Consider the following 6,738-nt stretch of genomic DNA (forward strand, 5'->3'; position numbering starts at 1 on the left):
GCTCCCACAAGATCTTTTTTCTTATTCCATATATATATATATATATATATATATATATAATATTTAATTTAGTAGCACTGGATGTGTACCTAATCTGTCATAAACACATTATTACACTATATTTCCTTTTATATACGTGTGTGACTTTGTCATTATATATTTATAGAGAGACTTAGTGTAATAAAACAATTATACAATAGGTGTACCTCCAGTGCTACCAAATTAAATACATTTCATATCTATGGTATGCATATCACCAACCAACCCCCCCCCCCCCCACACACACCTTCCCCAGCACCTGCCCCCACTACCGCAGCCCCATGAGGCTTGCACTAATTTGTTGCCTTGCGCTTAGTTTGTATGTCCTCTGGCTCCTCGAGTTCCCACAGGGACAGCCACTCTGCACGCCCAGCCTGCTCACCGCACACCCTTCCGTCACGCCACTGCGACCTGGCTCCAAGGACGGATCTCACCGCACATCACTGCCCGGCTCCCGAGAAGGACCTCACAGAAAGTCACTGCCCAGCTCCTATCACGTCACTGCTCCCGGACCCGGCTCCAGGGACGAACGTCGCTGACCGGCTGCCTGCTCACTTGCTCAGGTCGCGGGTCACATTACAGGAGGCAGGTGACGTCCACGACCATAGAGAGCAGCGAGACCAGGTCACAGGGGAGGAGCGCCGTGATGATGTGCGCTCTGCATGGCGGCTCCTCTGTCCTCTAGAACTGCGGGATAGATACTGACGGGAACAATGGAGGAACGGGGTCAATGAGTAAGTGCCCCCTTCTTGGCTGGGAGCCCGGCGGCAACAGACTCCTTTGTCTCCCGTAGTTCCGCCCCTGCTCTCTGCACATGTTATATCTGCACCCACCCACCCCCACCCACCCTCTGCAGTGCTCATGGTTTTGCCCAGTAGAGATAGATTTTGCTTTTGCGGTCCATGCTGAGTCAGGCTCAATGTCACAAATTCAGCAGCACAATACCATGGGTATATGCCAATTGTGCTGTACATTTTTGTGTGTAAATTACACCCATTCTGTGACCACTATGCATTTAAATTTTACCTGTCTTCAACAACATTGCATATTACAATAAAGCTGAACTACTCAGTAATAAAGCGGGTCTGTCATCATTTTAATAGTGGCTGAGTAAACTAATGTTGACTTAAAGACAAATATGCCCTATTTATAAATCATGTTTACTTTTTCATTACATCGGCAATAAAACATGTGGACATAATGCATTGCCTATAAAAACAAGTGGAATTCTGATATATGAGATAAGTAACTGAGCCTAGCAGGGTAGCTGTGTAATATTGCCCACAAAAGCAGAATTTGGGTAGTGCTTTACACAACATGGGAGTAGTATATTCTTGCTTAAAATAGGTGAGTTGTGCCCTCTTGGGTATAACTAGGGATCTGTGTACTACAGTACTGTTGTAACGCATCAGCATACCTGCCAAGTGTCCTGTATAAGGCACATTTCGATATGAGAACTCCATCCCCTACTGCCACCATTATCACATAGATGGGAAAGTAGGGTGTTAAAAGCTGTTCACTGCTGTTCTGCATAATACGCAAGGCAATGAAAGGATGTTCGAAGGGAAGTGGGTAAGGGGAAGCCTATTGCTTTAGAAACACAACTGTTATGAGACGACGGCTCCCTTCTGTTTTGGGTGGCTGGCCCGCATCCCCCAACATCCCGGTTGTTGCTGGGCAACCGAGAAGCCGAGGAGCTGCAGCGCCCAAGCTGCATGGTGTGTAGTCAAGGAGGGAGTGTGGACATGCTCAGCTGCTCGGTGTCACAACTGAGGGCCTGAGCTGACAGGAGGCAGCCTCAGTTGTAGGGGCTGAGATGTAACGGAACCTGGGAGGTTGTATCAGACCCCTAGACATGTAAGTAACATGTAGAATAACTGCCCGAAGGCGTGACCACGACAACCAGGATAAAAGTCAATGATGTTTATTATGACAAATTCCGTAACACAGCAGCAGTAAAGGAAACATAAAAGTCAACAGAGGATAAATACAATTCCTGGGTACTACAGGGTGGCAAGGGCCACAGGCACTGGTAGTGTGAGACAGTTCTTATAATCTTCTAGTTGGAAAGTCCTTACCAGGCCTGACTGTAGCAATGGAGAGAACCCAGGATCGTACCAGCTGATGTTCCAGGAAAGGCTGGGCTGCTGAAGGTAAAACGGCTGCTGTGGATACTGGCTGGAACCAGACTGTTGTTGGTACGGAGTGGATACTGGCTGGAACCAGTTAAATAATAAACGAACTTGAGAGCGATGAAATAATAATGAAGTTTGGAGTTTGAGAGCGGTGAAATAATAATACCGGTGGAGAGTGGTAAACTGCAGAAAAGGACACCGGCCCTTTAAGAGAAGCTATACACTGCTGGAAGCTGGGCTGGAAGCAGGTGATTGTTTGAGAGCGGTGAAATAATAATACCGGTGGAGAGTGGTAAACTGCAGAAAGGACACCGGCCCTTTAAGAGAAGCTGTACACTGCTGGAAGCTGGGCTGGAAGCAGGTGATTGTTGTAGCTGGAAACAGGTGAGTCCAGAATGGATCGGGAAGTCAGGCTACACCGCAGATGGAATGCTGGTGCGGGTCTCTATAGCAGAAGTCTGGAGACAGGAGCTGGAACCTGGAAGACAACCACAGGAGAGAGACAAACTGGAACTAGGTTAGACAACCAAAGCACTGACGCCTTCCTTGCTCAGGCACAGCATACTTATACCTGCAGCAAGGAAGGGGTTGGCTAGGCAATTATGCAAATCAACAATACAGACAGCAGATTGGTGGAAATAATCAGATGACAAAATCCAAGATGGCTGCGCCCATGCAGACACTTGGAGGGAAGTTTGGTTTGTAATCCATGTGAGAATTGAAACAGTAATGGCGACGCCGGCCACAGGAGACAGGAGACGCCAGACTGACAAGCGCACATTTAACCACGCGGGCACAGCGGAGGCCGCGGCTGATGAAATCACCACTCTGACATTCTGCATGTGGAAACTCAGGAACAGCGGAATCCGGTCCTGGAACGCTGAGCCAGCCTTAGGAGGCATCTGAAGGGTAAGTAATGGCGTCCAGATACCCGGATCGTGACACTCGGTATTATATACTTAAGGAGGCCTGGCTGCATGAGGTTTGTGATTGGATGGTGCTCCTTTATATTCTTAGCTTGCCTGTCATTCTGTGCCGGTGATAGTTTCTTGGCTGCAGTGTGAGCCCTTGTCTCTTGGTACTAGTCATTAGCCTGTTGATTCCTCACCTGGTAACCTACTAAAGTCCACTGCAGAGTTCCTGTGTCCAGCTCCGTGTCAGCTGCATAATCTGTCACGAGTACTATTTGTTGTTTCTGTCAGTGTTATATCTCCTCTGTTTGCTATGTAGTTACGTGTCTCCTCTGTGCTCAAATCCTCCTGAATTTCTTCCATACCTCCACTACCTATAGCTCCATCTGGTTCAGAGTCCTCAGTGTTTAATTCGCTCTCTTTCTCCCTAAACACTCTAGTTCTTATTTCACCAGACTTGTCACCATCTGGGACTCTCCCATCTTTTTATCTTTGGCTCTTCCGATGTTCCCTGGCACCAAAGTGCTATTCTCTTTCTCTTATCTTTATCTTGGGCCCTCCTTCCTACTGGCATTGATTCAGGTCACTCAGGGTCAAGCTCGTACTACCGCCAGTGGTGAAAGTCCTGGTGGAATTGCAGTACTAGTAGGCACATCTAGCCTTATGGGAAAAGCAGCTATTGTAGACTAGAAGACCTGCTGGTGAGTTCTACACGTCTCAATCCGGGGTGTACAGGAATCATTGGTAAGCTGCTGAGGGAGATATCAGAGGCAGAACTACCATTGGTGCAGCAGGTGCATTGCATGGGGGCCCCTGAGGACTAAGGGACCCACTGCTGCCCAGACCAGCAATGAGTTATCCTCTGGCCCCCCGCAAACTATTTTGATGTCACATGAATATCACAGTGCAGAGAGCAGGAAGGGTCCCACTGACTGAGGGGCCTGCCCCTTACCTTAGGGAGGCAGGGCTGACCTTGTGTGTGATGGACTGATAGAGGTGTCTAGCCACCTATCAGTGCTAATGATCACAGTCACTTATTGCCTCTAATTAAGAAAGATGTAATTTTTTTCTGATTCACCGATGTCTGTGAATTAAAGGCAGCTTTAAACTGGTAAAATATGTAAAAACCGCGCAGCTGCTGGGGGTTGTTATGCTGGAGCTGCTCTGAATAGATTGCCAATGAAATAAGATTAGCTGCAGAGCGCTTGTTATTATGTAGCTAGCGAATGTGCTTTGTAGCCAAATTTTTACACTGTGTTTAATGGATGGTTAAAATGTATGTGTTTTGTAGCGCAATACCTAAAAATAAAAATATATATGAATATTTATGTTTACAGCCCTTTGGCTCGAATTGTTGCGGTCTTCAGGTGTTTAAGGGTTCCACAATTGTGCCGTGACGGAGGGTGTGCTTATGGTTGAAGTTTGCTTTGTGCTATCTTTCCCTATGCTACCAACCATTCCCATAGTTTGTGCAGCACTTCACTTGCATGTGAAGTAAATGATGACGTAAATTCTCTTACTGGTTGAGTTGATTTATTTCCCATCCATTTGCAGGCTGATCAGTTGTGACAATAATGGTGACCTTTGTTCCTTGTTCTTAGTTAGTTCTTGTTTCAGATTTTTAGCCTTTCTGTAGATGATTTTAGGTCCCACCAGAAATAATTGTTGTAGCTGTTCGTCCAGTTGAGGAATGTCCCAATGTTCTTGTAAGATTTCTTCAAAAAACAATGTTGACTGTTGTATTGAGTGATGAAGGCCATTTGGAATTCACTTGTATTTGGTTTTTGCTTATAATGGATTAATTCCTTCCTTTCCATTTTTGTGATTTTTTTTCTATCTCCTGTTGTAAAGCAGATTATGTATCCTTTTTTTAAGAATTGTAATTTCATTTGATTTGCTTGTGTTAAAGTTTCCTTGTTGCGAACAGTTTCTTTTTATTCACCTGAGTTGGCCTCCTGGCATGTTCCGAGTCCAGTGTTTATGATGGTTATTATTAATCAGTAACATGCTGTTACTACTTACCATCTTTATATGTGTTCTAGTATGTATGGTTTTATCAGAAATGAAGATTTTGAGGTCCAGGTATATCATAATTTCTTTGCTAGCTGGCTGCTCTATTTGGACAAGACGGCTCACATCTCTGCCGGGCAATAAGTGTTGCATCCTCGGGGCCTGGTACAGGTGTCCCCTTTGACCACCCCTTGTCGCCGCCCTGATAACTGGAGCAGGATCAAATAATAAGCTGTCTACTTCTCCCCATATACCCTTCCATCTCCTGTGGGCTACATAAAGGACATAGGCCTCCTTTCAGTTATCTATTCTGCGTGTGACCATGAGTAGTGCTGTTCCGTATTGTGTAATTTCTGATGCTTGGACATCTCTGAGGGCACCAGGGCAAGTACAGTAATTGGAAAAGTGGGGTGCTGGACTTTTTCTCATTAACCCCACAGAGGGTGAGTGGTTTGACCCTATGGGGTTACTCGAAGTCCAATAGTGCGACTGTATGCACAGCACAGTGGGCTGTGGACAACTCAGTAGACAACCCATCGCGTGCCTCTTTAGTGCCCCAGTCATAATCAGGCCTTATGTACTTATCCGAATAAGGACAATATAATAAATATATCACAATGTACAATTGCTACAATACAAATAATACTCTGCCTCCCTTTAAAACCCATAAAGGACTTTGGATGGAATGTACTAAAGTGATTCCCATATGTACCAAGCTCTGGGAAGAGACACTTTCCAGACCTTGGACCCAGTAGGCAATGCCATCTGTAGGTAGCCTTGCATAATATAAGTCTATGGGCTTCTTATTGATTCCTGAGAGGGATCTAAATGGATCCCTCCCAGTGTCCCCTGCGGTGCGAGCATCATTCAGTGCGTGAGGAGAACGACTGGGTCCTAAACTCAGACGTTCAATCATTGCACTTGCTGAATGTACAGAAAGATCTTGTGCAGAATCACCATATTTCTTTACTGGAGCCATTATATTTGAAGTTACCCCCCAAAAACACGCATTAATAAATATACCCCTTACAACCCTCTGACTCAGGCTGCAGGATGGTTTCACCACCCCTCTCTGTGAGAATAGATTAAGGAGCATTGTACAAACCCCTTTAATCCCATTACTAGCTGTAGCCTTTGCTGATGCTACCAATTATATCTATCTGCATATCTGGGGATGATTTATGAAACAGCAGTGCTTAAGGTGATTTCTTATTCTGAATGCCTTCTTTTATCAACGCAGTTCACCCTAACAGAGATTTAAGGATAAATTTACTGCTTTGCCCAAAAAGTAAACCCGGTGTGTACATACATCTCTAATGTTTTTAGATATACGCATGTGCAGATCAGGGAGTGCGATGCTGCGGTGACAGGCAGCGTTGCAGAAAATGTGGGCATGTTGCACAGCGTCTAATGACCGCTGCTCTACAGCAGATCAGCAATTGATAGGAGCCTCCCAACTGACCCCCCCCCACACACACACACACTGCGGGACACTGCGGCCTGCGGCTGGGACAGCGGGACAGTCCCAAAAATATGGGGCTGCCATGCAAAAAGCGGGACAGTTGGGTGGTAAGTGTGTGTACGTATGTGTATATGTGTGTGTGTATATATATATATATATATATATATATACACTCATATAA

At 45.6% G+C, this 6,738-nt stretch overlaps 1 protein-coding gene across 2 annotated transcripts in view; it reads right to left on the reverse strand.

Annotated features, from left to right (window-relative positions):
- FHIP1A (FHF complex subunit HOOK interacting protein 1A) overlaps positions 1-627 on the reverse strand; it is a 662,899-nt gene extending 662,272 nt beyond the window's left edge. For both annotated transcript variants that reach the window (XM_063920560.1, XM_063920559.1), the window contains exon 1: positions 422-627. The gene's annotated coding sequence lies outside the window, so the exon portion shown is untranslated. The remainder of the gene's footprint in view (positions 1-421) is intronic.
- Positions 628-6,738: the final 6,111 nt, after the last annotated feature.

This window comes from Pseudophryne corroboree, chromosome 1 (genome assembly GCF_028390025.1).
Source record: "Pseudophryne corroboree isolate aPseCor3 chromosome 1, aPseCor3.hap2, whole genome shotgun sequence".
Classification (NCBI taxonomy): Eukaryota; Metazoa; Chordata; class Amphibia; order Anura; family Myobatrachidae; genus Pseudophryne; species Pseudophryne corroboree.